The 20,168-nt window shown below is 37.4% G+C and overlaps 2 non-coding genes across 2 annotated transcripts; one reads left to right on the top strand and one right to left on the bottom strand.

Annotated features, from left to right (window-relative positions):
* The first annotated feature begins 11,799 nt into the window (after nt 1–11,799).
* Nucleotides 11,800–11,907, top strand: LOC112746262 (small nucleolar RNA R71). Its single transcript, XR_003174155.1, has one exon. It is a non-coding gene; the product is annotated as a small nucleolar RNA R71 (small nucleolar RNA).
* A 7,157-nt stretch (nt 11,908–19,064) lies between these two features.
* Nucleotides 19,065–19,172, bottom strand: LOC112745964 (small nucleolar RNA R71). The gene has a single exon (XR_003173867.1). It is a non-coding gene; the product is annotated as a small nucleolar RNA R71 (small nucleolar RNA).
* Between the last annotated feature and the right edge of the window lie 996 nt (nt 19,173–20,168).

Raw genomic sequence — 20,168 nt, 5'->3', positions numbered from 1 at the left:
AACTAGATTCTACTAAAAATATACTAAAAACAATGCCAAAAAGCGTATAAATTATCCGCTCATCACTCACCCAGTCAGCTCTGACCACACAAATATCGCTGGCAATCTCATCGCACTTCAGGTCGCCATTCATTTTCTCATGATAACTAGCTTTATCAAAACTTACTGCCTTTAGGTCGAGAGCCTTCATGATGGCTTTTGGACTAAAATCAACTTCTACACCTCTTACATAATTTTTGTAAGAGGTGTCAACTTTTGATGTCCTTCCTCGCTGCATTGGTATAGAACTCCTTAACTATGTTGATATTGATTTTTGTGATTAGAGTGGTGAGGGTATCCCATCTTCTTTTTGTGATATTCTCTCTGATCTCTTGGCATTCAATCTCAAGAAGTACGAATGAAATTTCTGCAAGTACTTTCTTGGGTCTCATCCATTCATAGTGTACTTCATGGAAGGCCGAATTGAATGTCCATTTATCATAGGGAGTTTCTTCTTCCTCCTCAACCGGTTCCTTTCCCCTCCTTTTCTTGAAGCTTGATGAAGTTGCCATGGTTGCCTTAGAGGTGGCCGAATAGAAGATGTAGACTGATGAGGAGGAATGGCTAGTGTGACTTGTGTAATATAGTACGAGAATGTGGCTTGGAGGTGAAGTAAAGTGTTGATGAACAGAAATTTCTCGTGTGGTCTAGAATTTCACAAATGAAATCTCGTTGCAAGTATAGTTCTAAACTAACAAACAATTCCCCCAATAAAAATAAACCAAGTATTTAAACCTCGGGTCGTCTCTCAAGGAATTGCAGGGAAGTGTTCTTGTTATTGTCTAGGAAAGGATATTTTGGGGTTTTTGGAATAAGGAACAAGAAATGTAAATGGCAAAAGAAATAAACTAACAACTAAGAAAGCTCTTGGCAAGGTGTGAGAACTAGAAGTCCTATCCTTATTATCATCATCAATTGTGACAAGAATTGTCCATTGCTCCACTTAGTTAACCTCAAACTATGAAGGAAAGTCAAGTGGATATCAACTTGAGACCACAAGTCCTAGTCAAATCATAATGAAAGACTAGCTTTAGTGGCATTCAAGTCAACTAGAAATTTTCAATTATCAATCAACAAAAGAGTTTGATAACTCAAGAGTCTCCAATTACTCAACCTAAGCCAAGAGGAGAAAAATCTACTCTAACATCCTTCCAAGCATTTTGTCAAACACTTTGAGGACTAAAGAAAGCGAAATTAACATGAAATACCACAAATTGCATTAAAGGAAATTGAAATTGACAAGAGTGTTTATAACATAAACATAACCAAAATGAGAAAATAACAAGAGAAGAAAGGAAAATCAAAGCACTACAACAAGGAGTTGTAAAGAGAATAAGATGAAAACATGAAATTAAACCTAGATCTAAGAGAGATTAACCTAATCATAACCTAATTCTAGAGAGAAGAGAGAGCTTCTCTCTCTAGAAACTAACTAAAGGCTCATCATAACTACACTAAGTACTCCCCCCTTTCTCAAGCTTGAATTCTGCATGAAATAGTCTCTGGAATCCATTGGATTTGGGCCTGGAAAGCTTAGAAATCCTCCCCAGTGTTTTCACTTTAATGAGGTCACGTGCGAGCTACGACGCATATGCGTGGGTCACGCGTACGTGTCACTTGGCATTTTGCTTTCCACGCGTACGCATCATGTCACGTGTACGCTTCGCCATGCGACTTCATCTTCCACGCGTGTGCGTATGTCATGCGTGGGCGTCGATTCATGCACTCCAAATCCTTGATTTTCCATGTGTTCTCCACTTTGCGTGCTTTTCTCTTCAATCCTTTGATCCATTCCTAGCCTTTTCGACCTGAATCCACTAACAAACACATTAAGGCATCTAGTGGAATCAAAGGGAATTTAAAACTAACAAATTAAAGGCCTAAAAGCATGTTTTTATACTTAAGCACAAATTAAGGGAGAATCACAAAACCATACTATTTCAATGAATAAATGTGAGAAAAATTGATGAAATCCTCTAAATTCAACACAAGATAAACCCTAAAAATAGGGTTTATCATGTGTATAACCAAGTGGAATAAGAAATGGTTTGAATAAAGGAAGGGCACGACTATGGTTAAAAGTGAAGAAAGGTTCTAAGAAGTAAACTATGTAGCTTGGGGTTGTGAAACTCGGTCTCATTAAAGCTTTTTATAGCAAGACTTAATGAAGAATGAATGGTGAGGATGCACTTGTGATGGTGAAAATGGATGGCTTGCATGTAAGATGGAGTGAAGACAAGGATTGCCTCCTTATTAGGGGGAGAGGGGAAGGTTCGGTCATTAAGGTGGCACACCTAACCACCCAATGTGCAGAATTTTGCTTCCCAAGGAGCTCTTCCATGGACATGTGACTTGCCTTTTCAGCCCTAGGATTGCCGTGCCACTCCCTTGGCTTGTCTTCTCCTTCAATCTCCTTTTCCATGTACCTATTCACCACAACAAAACAAAAAAAAATCAAAGTTCTACATTTAGCGGCAAAATAATAAAAGGTAATAACTAATTTTTGAAATTTTGGTTAAGTGTTCCTCATGAAACAATAACTAGCCGTGACTTTAATGCTCATATGTACAACCTTGGTGGACACCAAACTTAGTGTTTGGCGATGTGGTTCAAAGAGTTAATTCACTTCCTAGAATGCACATCCTATGAATCTTGTGCATCATCCTAGGTAAGTTCACACTAAGCTTGTCATCCACCAATTGATGCAAGTGAAAGCTTAATAAAATGCTTGTCACATTTGATTTAATCATCATAAGAAACACTTTATTTTCTACCTTTAAAGATGAACTCTAAAAGAATGTAAAACATGGTTGCACTCATGGAATTCAGGACTTAAAACAAATTTGACTATTTCTAGTTGTACTCATAGCATGTTTAGAACACCAAACATAAGGTTTGGCTATATATTTCAAGAAAGTACTTAAGTGTATGTCCCAAGATGGCTATATGATCATCATGTTAGAAGACCATCTTAGGGTGCCTTCAGGCACACCAAACTTAGAGATGGATCATATGCTTCAAAATGTTATATGCAAGTGTCAAATTTGTTTATGAAAGCTTGAATTCATGCTAGAAAACCATTGATTATTCACATTAAATCAGTAAAAGCAAGAAAGCTAAAGCAAGGGCTGCCTCCCATGGAGTGCTTCTTTAACGTCATTAGCTTGACGGTTGGCCTTTGTCAGGGAGGATTATAGTGTCTCAGGTCCTCTCCTCTCACAGTGAATCTGTCTTCACTTGCTTCTTTGAGAATCTCTACATGCTCCAAGGATAAGATTTTATTGACGATGTACACTTGAGGCAGCTGAGATAGAATGGTAGAAAGATGAGGCGGGATTAGTGGGTGGTGGATTGATATCACTTGATCTCATGGGGAAAAGACCCCTGTAGGGATCTTTTTATTCTTCCATTTCCTTAGTATCTTCTTCCCAATTCGTTTCTCTTCTTCAAGTGGTGTTTTGGTGATTCTTGTATCCGGAGGATCCTTGTTGATTGATTCTCTTGACTCTTCTGGTTTCAGCTCTTCCTCGGGATTCCGTGGTTACTATATCTCTTGAACTTCTTGTTTGTCGATGATAAACCCATTTGTAGGGTTTATCTTGTGTTGAATTTAGAGTATTTTATCAACCTTTTCTCACATTTATTCAATGAAATAGCATGGTTTCGTGATTGTCTCCTAATTTGTGCTTAAGTGTGAAAACATGCTTTTAGACCCTTGATTTGATAATTTTAATCTCCCTTTGATTCCACTAGATGCTTGATGTATTTGCTAGTGATTTCAAATTGAAAAGGGTTAGGAATGGATCAAAGGAGTGAAGAGAAAGCATGCAAAGTGGAGAAATCATGAAGAGCTAAAGATTTGGGACGCACCCATGGACGCGTACGCGCACTAGATGCATACGCGTGCTGTACGCATATGCGTCGATGCCCACACGTGACTTCTTTAATGAAATCGTGCCAAGAGATTTTTGAGGAGCTTCTGGCCCAAATTGGAGTTGAATCTTGGCGGGAAAAGGCTAAAAAGACCAAGGAATGAAGGGGAATGCATCTTGGATCATTCATTCTACACATTACACACTTTAGATCTAGTTTTAGTTTAGTTTTCTAGAGATAGAAGCTCTCTCTTCTCTCTAGAACTAGGATTAGGTTTAGATTAGAATTTTTTAGATTTAGGTTTTAATCCTTGCTTTCATCTACTTCTACCTTTCAATTCTTTGTTGTTACATCTTATTCTTCTATTCCTTTGTTGTAACTTCCTTTATTTTGTTCCTATGCTTTGTTGTTGATTTACTCTTGTTTCTTCTATTTTCTTTTAATGTAATTTGAGGTAATTCATGTCATTTGTGATTCCTTTAATTGTTGTTGTTGATTCTTTGCTTTAATTGTTGTTAGAAGTCATTCTTGTTGTAAATTTGCTATGCTTTCCTTTTGTGCCTTCCAAGTGTTTGACAAAATGCTTGGGAGGATGTTAGAGTAGAATTTTAGGTTCTTGGCTTGGGATGGTAGCTTAGGAATTCTTGAGTCACTAATGTCCAAGGAATTGATAATTGGAGCCATTAACTCTACTTCTCACTAATTGAATTAGTGGAGAGTTAGGACTTATGGACTTGGATTGATATAGCTCATTTGACTTTCCTTTACTAAGTTAGAGGATGATTTAATGGGATTGATCCTTGCAATTATCATGTTGTGGTTAGTGATAAGGATAGAGATCCTTGATCACCAAACCTTGCCGAGACCGTTTTATCATTTAAATTCCATTGCCATTTATTTTTCTTGTTTCTCATCCAAAACCCCAAAATATACAACCCATAACCAATAACAAGAACACTACCCTGCAATTCCTTTGAGAGACGACCCGAGGTTTAAATACTTCGGTTATTAGATTTATTAGGGGTTTGTTACTTGTGACAAACAAATTTTTGTATGAAAGGATTATTGTTGGTTTAGAAACTATACTTGCAACGAGATTTCATTAGTAAAATTCTATACCACACAATTTTCTCTTCATCAGTCCACCAAGGAGGTCTCCAGAAACTCTGCTTGTGGTTCACTACTTGTTTCCTCCAAGAATACTTCATTGTGCTCATCCTTCAACTCCTTGTTCTCTTTTTAAGATTCTTGTGAGGGCTTGAAGACATGAAAGGTGAGTTGTTCATCATGTATTCTCAATATCAACTCCCATTGCTCAATATCTAAGAGTGCTCTGGCAGTGGCTAAGAATAGTCTCCTCATAATGATCGGGTGGAAGTAGCTTTCTTCCATCTCTGGAACAATAAAATCTGTGGGGAGGAAGTACTTTCCAACCTTTACCAGTACATTTTTGCTACTCCTACTGCTTGTTTTTGAGTCTTGTCAGCCAGTTGGAGTATTACATCTATGGATCTCAGCTCATTAATTTACAACTTCTTCATGAGAGATAAAAGCATGAGATTTATGCTTGCTCCCAGATCACAGAATCCTCTGTCAATCATTATATCCCCTATAACATAAGGGATGTGAAAACTCCCTGGATCCTTCTTCTTTGTGGGCAAATCCTTCTAGATGAGGGCACTATTCTCCTTAGTCAACACTACTATTTGCCCACCCTTTAAGGTACTCTTCTTGGTTAGCAATTCCTTCATGCATTTGATGTATAATGGCATCTGTTGGAGGGTTTCAATGAAAGGAATATTGATATAGAGAGATGCAAACATATCTAGGAACCTTGAGTATGACTTCTCTTTCTTACCCCTAAGTTTCTGAGGGAATGATGCTTTTGGCACATAAGGTTTCAGGATTTCTTTCTCTTTTGGTTCCTTCCTTTGTGCAGGTTTAGTCTCTTGTTCTACCTCTTCCCATTTCTCCCTTGGAACTCATTGAGTGTGCTCTGATGGATTGCTAGATTCTTCTTCCACAGTCTCCTCACTTGTAAGAGTGATTGCCTTGCATTCTTCCCACCTTACATTCTTTGTATCTCCTCTTGGGTTTTTCTCAGCATCACTTGGAAAGCTGTCAGAGGACCTAGGAATTTGCTGAGACAGGTATCCTACTTGAGATTCAAGCCTCTTGATGGTGTCTCCCTAGTTCTTTATATTAGACCTTACTTCATCCTTGAATTCCTTGTGTCTTGAACCTCTTTGCAAAGATCTCCAAGCATAGCTTCAATCCGGGATAACCTATCCTCAGATGGTGATGGTGGGTTTAAATTGGGGGGGTTGAGAATGGCTATTGGTGCTTGATATGGAGATTGGTAAGATTTGTTGTGTGGGGCTTGGTATGATCTTTGATTGGGTTGTTCATAGGTGGAGTTGTTGTAATGGTTGGAATTGTGAGGTTTTTGGTCTTAGCTTTGGTTTTGTTGATTTCCCCATCCAAAGTTTGGGTAGTTCTTCCAACCAGGGTTGTAGGTTTTGGAATATGCATCATAGGGTTGTCTTGATGAGTTCTCAACATAATTGGTTTGTTCCCAATCACCTCATTCCCTTGCATTCAACTCTTCTTGGGCTGGTGGTTAAATATTGATTGCTGCAACTTGATTCCTCTCCATCTGCTTGGTGAGATTAGCCAATTGCTTAGTGATCAGCTTGTTTTGAGCTAGTATTGCATCCATGTAATTCAGCTCCATCATCCCTCTATTGGTGCTTTTATCAGAGGCATAGAAGTATTCATTATTAGCCACTATTCCAATGACATCAATGGCTTCCTCTATGGTTTTCTTCTTGGTGAGAGAGCCTCCAGAAGAGTGATCTAAGACCTTCTTTGACTCTTGTGACAGACCTTCATAGAAAATGTGCAGTTGTACCCATTCAATGAACATTTCCGGAGGACACTTCCTTGTCAGCTCCTTATATCTCTCCCATACTTCATAGAGAGTTTCACCATCTTGTTGCCTGAATGTTTAGACCCCAGCCCTCAATCTGTTGACTCTTTGTGGAGGGTAGAATCTTGCGAAGAACGTGTTCACCACATCTTCCCAAGTTGTAAGGCTTTCCTTAGGAAATGATTCTAGCCACTTTGATGCTTTGTCCCTAAGAGAGAAGGGGAACAAAAGCAACCTGTAGGTGTCAGGATGAACACCATTGGACTTCACAGTATCACATATTCTCAAGAACGTGGTTAGATATTGATTAGGATCTTCTTGGGCACTTCCTCCAAATGAGCAATTATTTTGGACAAGAGTGATGAGTTGAGGCTTTAATTTGAAGTTATTGGCATGGATGGTTGTTTTTAGAATGCTGCTTCCACAATTTCCTGGGTTTGGGTTGATGTAAGAACCTAAAACTCTTCTCTCCTGCCCAGCATGGTTGGCTGCACCCTTTCTAGCATGATTATGCACCTCTTCCTTATGATGGTTCACTATATCATTCTCCATATTCATATCTAGGTCCTCTTCTTCTTCCTCTGCACCAATGACCTTCTTTCCTCTTGATTCCCTCGTTAATCTAAGGAAGGTCCTCTCAGGTTCACTATCAAAAGAGGTTGATGTTTCTTCTCTTCTACCTGTCATACACTCAACAAAACAAACAGCAAACAGCAAGTGAAGAGTTCACTCTTAAAGAAATTTGTGGTTAGAGTGGTTAGAGCAATTAATCAAACAGTTAGTGGAGTTAGTGGATTAGTTGAGCGGGAAAGTAAATAAACAAAGAAAAACATCTAAAAGTGCAGAAAATAATAGTAAACAACTGGAATTAAAATTAATAAACAAAAGAAAAGAAAAATGTTCGATCTAGTTATCCTCCAATTTAATCATTTCGATACAAAATCAATCCCTGGCAACAGCGCCATAAACTTGATGCACGAAAACTTGTCTCTCAACAAATTTCCCTCGGCAAGTATACGGAATTGTCGTCAAGTAAAAACTCACAATAGAGTGAGGTCGAATCCCACAGGGATTGATTGGTTGACCAACTTTAATTAGAGGAGTGTTCTAGTTGAACTAAGCAACGTTGAATTTAGAATTGCAGAAAAATAAATGGTGGGAAAAGTAACTTACAAGGAAGGTAAATAACTGAAATTAAATTGCAAAATGTAAAGAGCGGAAATTAAAGTGCAGAAAAATATATGGGATTGACATAAAAGTAAACTACAGAAATTAAAGAATGGGGAAGATCAGTAGTGGGGAGTTCATTGGGCTTAGGAGATGTTGCATTCTCCTGATCAAGTTCATTTTTATCTATTTCTCAATGAATGCATTCATTGATCTTCTTGGTAATCTTAGATGATTGGAGTCCAATGTCTTGGCTTACCAATCTCTCTAAGCTTGAACAATTGCCCAATGTCTTGATTTAATTACTCATGGGAAGAGATGAAGCATGGTCACTGATTATACTACACACCTTCATAGATCAAAGTATTGGTAGGATTACATGTCACTATATCCATCCAACCCCCAACCTAATCCAATGTGAGAAAGCATTTCTAGCATGATTTCCTCATTCCTCTTTAAAGGCTTAAAGGAAATCCAAATATGAACAGCTTCTCTGTCTAAACAATTGTTCAATTGAATTAAGATCGAAAGCTTTCTAGCAAAATCAAGAGAAAAGAAAGAAGAAGAAGAATGAAAACTAGTATTGATCCATTGAATTACAGCAGAGCTCCCTAACCCAATGTAAAGGGGTTTAGTTGTTCATAGCTCTGGGAATGGAAATTAAAATTAAAAAGTACATTGCAAGTAAATTAATATTGCAGAGAAAGTAAAATTGTGCAGAGTTACAATTCACCCAGTGTCTCAGTGTGTCCTAACTAACTTCAATTCTATCTATTTATACACTTTCTTCATTCAGTCTTCAAGTCTTTGGACGTGGGCTTTGGCCTTTGTTGAAGCTTAGTTAAGAATGGCCTTTAGCGACGTCGATGAGGATGTTTGAAAGTTAACGTTCATACTCTGCATGGGTGCCATTTTTCCTTGAAGTTGGACTTGACGTTGGAGTTCACATTGGGTTCAACGTTTGAGCACAAACGTTGGGTCAAACTTTGTAAAATAGAGCTAGAGCGTTTGCCATTAAGTTTGACCATCAACGTTGGACCCAACATTGGTGCATCAACGTTGCTCACCCACACGTGCGTGTCACCCACGTATACACGTCACAACAGCATTTTGCGCGCGTGCATCACCCATGCGTGTGCGTAGCTGGTTAAAATGCTCATCCACGCGTACACGTCATCGACACGTACACATCATTGTACGTTTTTCCAGCTCCAAAACTTGAAGATTATTGAGTACGTTAGAGGTAACGTTGGACCACCAACATTCCCTCCAACATTGGCACCTTCTTCCTTCAACATTGCCAGCAATGTTGGACCACCAACTTTGGCTCCAACGTTGCACCATGAGCTTAGTAGTTTGAGGCATATTTGGAGTCCAACTTTGGCTCCAACTATGGTCTATTGAATTAGTAGTTTAAGGCATAGTTGGAGTCCAACTATAGCTCCAACTATGCACCTCCCTCATGGCCAACGTTTGAGGTAGCGTTTGTGGTCCAACTTTGGGCTCAAACATTGCCTTCTTACTTAGTAGTTTGAGGCATAGTTGGAGTCCAATTTTGGCTCCAACTATGGTCTCTTGAATTGGGTAGTTTGAGTCATAGTTGGAGGCCAACTTTGGCTCCAACTATGCACCTCTCTTGGCCAACGTTTGAGGCAAAGTTGGAGGCCAACTTTGGCTCCAACTTTGTACCTCTTGAGCATGAACATTTGAGGCAACGTTGGAGGCCAACTTTGGCTCGAACGTTGGCTTTTCCTTCTCTTTATCAACATTTGAGGCAACGTTGGTGTGCCAACTTTGGCCACCACTGTTGCCTCCTTTTGCTCCTTTCCATGGCCCTTTTGTTGCTTGTTTACTTCCCTTTCCTCAACTTCTTTTCCTCCTATTATCAATCAAACAATTGCATCAACGTTTGCTATAATCATAAGATGTTTGCATCATTCAATCATCAAGTAAAATTTGCATAAAATCTTATGAAGAGCACATAAATAACCAAGTTTAATTGAATCAAGGGAATTGTGCAATTCTCACCGAAATACTTGCTTATAGCCCAAGAAAGTGCATAAAACCTAATGAAAACAAATGAAAAAGGCTTGTGAAACTAGCCTAAGATGCCTTGGCATCAGGGCTCCACCTTCAGCTGGTGGTCACTGATATGGGTTGATGCCTTCTATAATCCTCCTCCCTAACTAACTCTGATAAAGCTTTGGGAGTTAGGCCGGGGTCTCTTCCTTGCAGTTTTGCTGCTACCCATTCGAAACGCTTGTGCTCAAGTCACTCCATGTCGAGGATATCATGCAATACATCTTGGAAGAAGTCCCGAAGAGATCGTAGAAATGGTAGAAGAGTTGATAAAGTTGGTGGATTTGATGATGGTTGGTGCACGAAATTGTGATGTCCAGGCTCAAACAATCCCTGGCAACGTGAGCAACTTGGTACGCGTAATTGTGATTATGCTTTAATGATGTAAAATTCATGGCTCTTTCTTTCCCTGGCAATGGCGCCAAGAACATGGTGCCAATACCATGGTTCACAACTTCGATACAACTAACCAGCAAGTGCACTGGGTCGTCCAAGTAATACCTTACGTGAGTAAGGGTCGAATCCTATGGAGATTGTTGGTATGAAGCAAGCTATGGTCACCTTGCAAATATCAGTTAGGCAGATATAAATTGATAATGGTGTTTTCGAATAATAATTAATAGAATAGGGATAGAAATACTTATGTAATTCATTGGTGAGAATTTCAGATAAGCGAATGGAGATGCTTTCGTTCCTCTGAACCTCTGCTTTCCTGCTATCTTCATCCAATCAGTCTTACTCCTTTCCATGGCTGGCTTTATGCAAGGGCATCACCGTTGTCAGTGGCTACATCCCCTCCTCTCAGTGAAAAATATGCTCACATGCTCTGTCACAGCACGGCTAATCATCTGTCGGTTCTCGGTCATGCTGGAATAGGATTCACCCTCCTTTTGCGTTTGTCACTAACGCCCAGCACTCGCGAGTTTGAAGCTCGTCACAGTCATTCAATCATTGAATCCTACTTGGAATACCACAGACAAGGTTTAGACCTTCCAGATTCTCTTGAATGCCGCCATCATTCTAGCTTACGCCACGAAGATTCTGGTTGGGAGATCTAAGAGATATTCATTCTAGCTTATTTCAAGTAGAACGGAAGTGTTTGTCAGGCACGTGTTCATAGGGGAGAATGGTGATGAGCGTCACACATAATCATCACCTTCATCACGTTTTTGGGTGCGAATGGATATCTTAGAAGCGAAATAAGATGAATTGAATAGAAAACAGTAGTACTTTGCATTAATCTTTGAGGAACAGCAGAGATCCACACCTTAATCTATGGAGTGTAGAAACTCTACCGTTAAAAATACATAAGTGAAGGTCCAGGCATGGCCGAGATGGCCAGCCCCCAAAGTCTAAGAACAATGCGTTTAAAGATGATCCGAAGATGCCTCTTGAGTACTGTTGGATGCAGCTTGCATTCCATCCAGACTTTGAGAAATCATATTGACTTGCTGAGTTAATATTTTATTCTGAGCTAATATAGCATTCAGATTATCAATTTCAGGAACTCCCTTCTTCTGAGGCATCCCATTACTCACAGGATTCCTCTCAGAAGTGTACATGAACTGGTTATTAGCAACCATGTCAATGAGTTCTTGAGCTTCTGCAGGCGTTTTCTTTAGGTGAATGGATCCACCTGCAGAAGTATCCAATGACATCTTAGCTAATTCAGACAGACCATCATAGAATATATCCAGGATAGTCCATTCTGAAAGCATGTCAGAAGGACACTTTTTGGTCAGTTCCTTGTATCTCTCCCAAGCTTCATAGAGGGATTCACCTTCTTTCTGTCTGAAGGTTTGAACATCCACTCTAAGCTTACTCAGCTTTTGAGGAGGAAAGAACTTGGCTAAGAAAGCCTTGACCAGCTTATCCCAAGAGTTCAGGCTATCCTTAGGTTGAGAGTCCAACCATATTCTAGCTTTGTCTCTCACAGCAAAAGGGAAAAGCATGAGCATGTAGACTTCAGGATCTACTCCATTAGTCTTAACAGTATCACATATCTGCAAGAATTCAGTTAAGAACTGAAAAGGATCTTCAGATAGAAATCCCTGAAACTTGTAGTTCTGCTGCATCAGAGAAACTAATTGAGGTTTCAGCTCAAAATTGTTTGCTCGAATGGTAGGGATGAAGATGCTTCTTCCATGTAAATTGGAATTTGGTGCAGTAAAGTCACCGAGCATCCTCCTTGCATTATTATTATTTTTGGCTGCCATATCCTCTTCTTGTTCAAAAATTCCTATAAGGTTGTCTCTGGATTGTTATATTTTAGCTTCTCTTAGTTTCCTTTTCAGAGTCCTTTCAGGTTCAGGATCTGCTTCAATAAGAATGTTCTTGTCCTTGCTCCTACTTATATGACAAAGAAGGGAATAACAAAGAAAATATGGAATCCTCTATGTCACAGTATAGAGATTCCTTTGTGTGAGTAGAAGAGGAAAAGAATGTAATGTAAAAAAAGAGAAGGGAGGAGAATCCAAACACAAGGGTGAGGGGAGCAGAGATATGAGATGAAGAGAAGTGTTAGTAAGTAATAAATAAATAGAAGGAGATGGGAGAGAGGGAAGTTTTCGAAAGTTAAAAATTAAAATTTAAAGTTAGATTTCGAAAATAGTTTTTTTGAAAAAAAGTTAGTAATTTTTGAAAATTAGGAATGAAATAAAATTAAAATTAAAAATTGAAAACAATTAAAAAGAATTTTTGAAAAAGAGGGAGGTATTTTCGAAAATTAGAGAGGGGAAGTTAGTTAGGTAGTTTTGAAAGAGATAAGAAACAAACAAAAAGTTAATTAGTTAGTTGAAAAAGATTTGAAAATCAATTTTGAAAAGATAAGAAGATAAGAAGTTAGAAAAGATATTTTAAAATTAAACATTTTTGAAAAAGATATGTTTTAAAAAGATATGATAGAAAGATATGATTGAAATTAGTTTTGAAAAAGATTTGATTTTTAAAATCACAATTAATGACTTGATTCACAAGAAATCACAAGATATGATTCTAGAACTTAAAGTTTGAATCTTTCTTAACAAGTAAGTAACAAACTTGAAATTTTTGAATCAAAACATTAATTGTTGATGATATTTTCGAAAATATGATATAAAATTAAGAAAAAGATTTTTGAAAAATATTTTTAAAATTTTCGAAAATAAATAAGAAAAATGAAAAAGATTTTCTTTTTGAAAAAGATTTTGAAAAAGATAAGATTTTTAAATTGAAAATTTGATTTGACTCATAAGAGACAATTGAATTTTTAAAATTTTTGAAAAAGTCAATCCAAATTTTCAAAATTTATGAGTGAAAAAGGGAAAGGTATATTTTTTTGAATTTTGAATTTTTAATGATGAAAGAGAAAAACATGAAAAATGATGCAATGCATGAGAATTTTGGATCAAAGAATGTCATGAATGCAAGAACACTATGAATGTCAAGATGAACACCAAGAACACTTTGAAGATCAAGATGGACATCAAGACTTATGTTTGAAAATTTTTCAAGAAAAGAAAACATGCAAGACACCAAACCTATAAATTTTTCAGGTATAGACACTATGAATGCAAGAATGCATATGAAAAACAAGAAAAGACACAAAACAAGAAAATTTGAAGATCAAACAAGAAGACTGGCCAAGAACAACTTGAAGATCATGAAGAACACTATGAATGCATGAATTTTTGAAAAATGCATAAAAAATTTTTAGAAAAAATTTAATTGATACCAAACTTAAAAATTGACTCAAGTCTCAAACAAGAAACACAAAATATTTTTTGATTTTTATGATTTTATGATTTTTTTGGATTTTTTGAAAATTAGTGTGAAAAAGAAAAATAAGGATTCCAAAATTTTTAATATGAATTCCAGGAATCTTGTACTCTTAGTCTAAAGCTCCAATCCAAGGGTTAGACATGGCTCACTAGCCAGCCAAGCTTTAGAAGATACAAATCAGTCATACAACAGCAGGTGGATTAGGAACAGCTAGCTTGCTCTTGTGATGATGGTTTGGAAGCCTCAGTCCAAAAAAATTTAGACATGGCTTTACAGCCAGCCAGGCTTCAACATGTCACCATGAAACTCTAGAATTCATTCTTAAAAATATAGAATAATTTTCGAAAACAGATGAGAAATTTTTGAAAGATTTTTGAAAATTTTTTTTGAAAATAAAATAAAAAAAGAAAATTACCTAATCTGAGCAACAAGATGAACCATCAGTTGTCCAAACTCGAACAATCCTCGGTAATGGCGCCAAAAACTTGGTATGCAAAATTGTTACTCAGGTTGTAAAATTTGTTGTTCGTTCTCTCCCTGGCAATGCCGCCAACACACTGGTGCACAATACCATGGTCCAAACATAACTTCACAACTTCGCACAACTAACCAGCAAGTGCACTGGGTCGTCTAAGTAATAAAACCTTACGTGAGTAAGGGTCGATCCCACGGAGATTGTTGGTATGAAGCAAGCTATGGTCACCTTGTAAATCTCAGTCAGGCAGATATCAAATGGTTATAGTATTTTCGAATAATAATAATAAATAAACAGAAAATAAAGATAGAAATACTTATGTAATTCATTGGTGAGAATTTCAGACAAGCGTATAGAGATGCTTTCATTCCTCTGAATCTCTGCTTTCCTGCTATCTTCATCCAATCAGTCTTACTCCTTTCCATGGCAAGCTTTCTGTAAGGGCATCACCGTTGTCAATGGTTACATCCCATCCTCTTTGTGAAAATAGTCCAAATGCTCTGTCACGGCATGGCTAATCATCTGGAGGTTCTCGATCATACTGGAATAGGATTTACTATCCTTTTGCGTCTGTCACTACGCCCAGCACTCGCGAGTTTGAAGTCTGTCACAGCCATCCCTTCCCAGATCCTACTCGGAATACCACAGACAAGGTTTAGACTTTCCAGATCTCAGGAATGTCCATCCACGGGTTCTAACTTACACCACGAAGATACTAATAACACGGACTTGGTCCCCTGTATTAGATATCTAAGAGACATTCATTCTAGCTTGTTTGCATGTAGAACGGAAGTGTTTGTCAAGCACGCGTTCATGAGTGAGAATGATGATAAGCGTCACATAATCATCACATTCATCAAGTTCTTGGGAATGAATGGATATCTTAGAAGCTGAATAAGTTGAATTGAATAGAAAACAGTAGTACTTTGCATTAAATCATGAGGAACAACAGAGCTCCACACCTTAATCTATGGAGTGCAGAAACTCTACCGTTGAAAATACATAAGTGATAATGGTCCAGGCATGGCCGAATGGCCAGCCCCCATGATCTAAGAACTAAACATCCCCAGATGTAAATACAATAGTAAAAAGTCCTATTTATACTAAACTAGTTACTAGGGTTTACAGAAGTAAGTAATTGATGCATAAATCCACTTCCGGGGCTCACATGGTGTGTGCTTGGGTTGAGCTTGAAGTTTACACGTGGAGAGGTCATTCTTGGAGTTGAACGCCAGTTTGTAACGTGTTTCTAGCGTTCAACTCTGGTTTGTGACGTGTTTCTGGCGTTTAACTCCAGACTGCAGCATAGAACTGGAGTTCAATGCCCTTTTGCGTCGTCTAAACTCGGCCAAAGTATGGACTATTATATATTGCTGAAAATCCCTGGATGTCTACTTTCTAACGCAATTCGAAGCGCGCCATTTTGAGTTCTGTAGCTCCAGAAAATCCACTTTGAGTGTAGGGAGGTCAGAATCCAACAACATCAGCAGTCCTTCTTCTACCTCTGAATCTGATTTTTGCTCAAGTCCCTCAATTTCAGCCAGAAAATACCTGAAATCACAGAAAAACACATAAACTCATAGTAAAGTCCAGAAATGTGAATTTAACATAAAAACTAATAAAAACATCCCTAAAAGTAACTAGATCCCACTAAAAACATACTAAAAACAATGCCAAAAAGCGTATAAATTATCTGCTCATCACACTTTTACTATTGTATTCGCAGTTTTGGAACGAGGCTTATGCCATTATTCACATTTGCGGAGGCTGGCCATTCGGCCATGCCTACACCTTTCTCTTTTATGTATTTTCTACGGTGGAGTTTCTACACCACATAGATTAAGGTGCGGAGCTCTGCTGTTCTTCATGAATTAATGCAAGTACTATTGTTTTTCTTTCAATTCACGCTTACTTCTTCTCTAAGATATACTCTCGTACTTAATTCAGTTAAGTCAGAATGAAGGGGTGACCCATGACAATCACCCACTATCTTTATTACTCCCTTAGCCAAGATCCGCATGCCTGACAACCACAAAGCGGTCTACATGATGTTCAACGTAGTCATTGAACGACAGCCGAAGTATATTCTCTTGGGTCTCTAATCCACGGACTGAGTCAGGAGGTTAGAACCTTCGTGGTATAGAATAGAACCAATTGGCAGCATTCTTGAGATCCGGAAAGTCTAAACCTTGTCTATGGTATTCCGAGTAGGATCTAGGAAGGGATGACTGTGACGAGCTTCAAACTCGCAAATGTTGGGCATAGTGATAGTCTGCAAAAGGATAGAGAGATCCTATTCCGACGCTAGTGAGAACCGACAGATGATTAGCCGTGCGGTAGCTGTACCTGGTATTTTTCATTCGAGACAAGAAATCCGACAGTTGATTAGCCGTGCAGAAACCGTACCTAGTATTTTTCATCCGAGAGGATCATACAGCTTGCCATTGAAGGGAGCACGCATGATTGGAAGAAGAAAATAGGAAATCAGAGGTTCAGAAGCAACAAAGCATCTCCAAACACTTATCTGAAATTCGCCTGACTAAGATTTACAGGATGACCATAACTTGCTTCAAGCCGACAATCTCCGTGGAATCGACCCCTTACTCACGTAAGGTATTACTTGGACGACTAAGTGCACTTGCTGGTTAGTTATGCTTAGTTGTGAAAAGTGTGATCACAATTTCATGCACCAAGTTTTTGGCGCCGTTGCTGGGGATTGTTCGAGTTTGAACAACTGACGGTTCATCTGGTTAAGTATTTACTATTTTTATTTTCGAAAAAAAAATAAAATACAAAAAAAATTAATAAAATCATAAAAACAAAAATATTTGTGTTTCTTGTTTCAGTCTTGTGTCAAATTTTAAGTTTGGTGTCAACTGCATTTTTTTATTTTCTTAAAATTTTCGAAAATCCTTGCATTGTGTTCTTCTTTGATCTTCAAGTTGTTCTTGATGATTTTCCTTGTTTGATCTTTAATTTTTCTTGTTTTGTGTCTTTTCTTGTTTTTCATATGCATTTTCGAATTATTAGTGTCTAAACATTAAAAAGTTCTAAGTTTGGTGTCTTGCATATCTTTCTTTTCTTAAAAATTTTCAAAAATATGTTCTTGATGTTCATCTTGACATTCAAAGTGTTCTTGGTGTTCATGCTGACATTCAAAGTGTTCTTGCATGCATTACTTGTTTTGATCTTAAATTCGTATATCTTGTGTCATTTTGTTATTTTTCTCTTTCTTTATTAATTCAAAAATAAAAAATAATATCTTTCCCTTATTTTACTCATAAATTTCAAAATTTTGGGTTGACTTAGTCAAAAATTTTCAAAATTTAGTTGTTTCTTGTTAGTCAAGTCAAAATCTCAATTTAAAAACTTTATCTTTTCAAATCTTTTTCAAAAATAAAATCTTTTTCATTTTTCTTTAATGTTTTCCAAAAATTTTTTAATTAATTTTCAAAATCTTTCTCTTAATTTTATTTCATAATTTTTGAAATAATTGCTAACATTTAATGTTTTGATTCAAAAATTTCAAGTTTATTACTTTCCTGTTAAGAAAGGTTCAATCTTTAAATTCTAGAATCATATCTTTTAGTTTCTTGTTAGTCAAGTCATCAACTTTAATTTTCAAAATCAAATCTTTTTAATTTCTTTTTCAAATCTTTTTCAAAATAAATTTCAATCATATCTTTTTAAAAATTTAGTTTCAAAATATTTTTCTAACTTCTTATCTTTTCAAAATTTATTTTCAAATCCTTATCAATTAACTACTTGACTTTTTGTTTGATTTTAAAAAGTTTTATATTTCTTATCTTTTTCAAAACCACCTAACTACTTTTCTCTCTCTCTAATTTTCGAAAACCACTAACCACTTTTTCAAAATTCTTTTTAATTAACTAATTGTTTTAAATTCTAATTTTATTTTATCTCTTTTAATATTTTCGAAACTAACATAATTAATTAAATAAAAATAAATTTTTTTTCTTTTAATTAATGTTTGATTACTCTCTCTCTTATCTCTTTCTATTTATTTTATTTATTTACTAACACTTCTCTTCTACTCATCTAAAAATTCGAACCCTCTTTCTTTGTGTTCGAATTTCTTCTTCCTTCTTCATTCTATTCTTCTTTTGCCCTAACACATAAAGGAATCTCTATACTGTGACATAGAGGATTTCTCTTCTTTTCTATTCTCTTCTTTTTCATATGAGCAAAAATAGGGATAAAGATATTCCTGTTGAAGCTGATCCTGAACCTGAAAGGACTCTGAAGAGGAAGCTAAGAGAAGCTAAAGCACAACACTCTGGGGAGGACCTTACAGAAATTTTTGAAAAGGAAGTAGACATGGCAGCCGAACCCAACAACAATGGTGGAGATGCAAGGAAGATGCTTGGTGACTTTACTGCACCAACTTCCGACTTCTATGGAAGAAGCATCTCAATTCTTGCAATTGGAGCAAACAACTTTGAGCTTAAACCTCAATTAATTTCTCTAATGCAGCATAATTGCAAGTTTCATGGACTTCCATTGGAAGATCCTCATCAGTTCTTAGCTGAATTCTTGCAAATCTATGACACTGTTAAGACCAATGGGGTTAATCTCGAGGTCTACAGACTTATGCTTTTCCCCTTTGCTGTAAGAGACAGAGCTAGGATATGGTTGGACTCACAACCTATACAAAGCCTGAACTCTTGGGAAAAGTTGGTCAATGTTTTCTTGGCCAAATTCTTTCCACCTCAAAAGTTGAGCAAGCTTAGAGTGGAAGTCCAAACCTTCAGACAGAAGGAAGGTGAATCCCTCTATGAAGCTTGGGAAAGATACAAGCAGTTGATCAGAAGGTGTCCTTCTGACATGCTTTCAGAATGAAGCATCTTATGTATATTCTATGATGGTCTGTCTGAATTGTCCAAGATGTCATTGGACCACTCTGCTGGTGGATCTCTTCATCTGAAGAAAATGCCTGCAGAAGCCCAGGAACTCATTGAGATGGTTGCAAATAACTAGTTCATGTATACTTCTGAAAGAAATCCTGTGAATAATGGGATGACTTAGAAGAAAAGGAGTTCCTGAGATTGATACCCTGAATGCCATATTGGCTAAGAATAAAATATTGACTCAGCAAGTCAATATGATTTCTCAGAATCTGACTGGAATGCAAGCTACATTCGGCAGTGCTAAAGAAGCCTCCTCTGAAGGATAAGCTTATGACCCCAAGAATCCTGCAATGGAAGAGGTGAATTACATGGGGGAATCCTATGGAAACTTTTATAATCCTTCATGGAGGAATCATCCTAATTTCTTATCGAAGGATCAGCAGAAGCCTAATCAAGGCCTCAATAATAATAATGGTGGGAGAAATAAGTTTGGAAATAACAAGCCTTTTCCATCATCTTCTCAACAACAGACAGAGAATTTTAAGCAGAGCCTCTCTGACTTAGCAACCATAGTCTCTGATCTATCGAAGACCACTCTCAGTTTCATGACTGAAACAAGGTCCTCTATCAGAAATTTGGAGGCACAAGTGGGTCAGCTAAGTAAAAGAGTTATTGAAATCCCTCCTAGTACTCTCCCAAGCAATACAGAAAAGAATCCAAAGAGAGAGTGCAAGGCCATCAATATACCCAAACTGGCCGAACCTATATAGGAGGAAGAGGCAGTGATTTCCAGTGAGGAAGACCTCAATGGACGTCCACTGACCACTAAGGAGTTCCCTTCTGAGGAACCAAAGGAATCTGAGGCTCACACAGAGACCATAGAGATTCCACTGAACTAACTATTGCCATTCATGAGCTCTGATGACTATTCTTCCTCTGAAGAGGATGAAGATATTGTTGAAGACAAAGCTGCTCAGTA

This window comes from Arachis hypogaea, chromosome 14, assembly GCF_003086295.3.
Source record: "Arachis hypogaea cultivar Tifrunner chromosome 14, arahy.Tifrunner.gnm2.J5K5, whole genome shotgun sequence".
NCBI lineage: Eukaryota > Viridiplantae > Streptophyta > Magnoliopsida > Fabales > Fabaceae > Arachis > Arachis hypogaea.
This window is presented reverse-complemented; position numbering and strand designations above follow the sequence as displayed.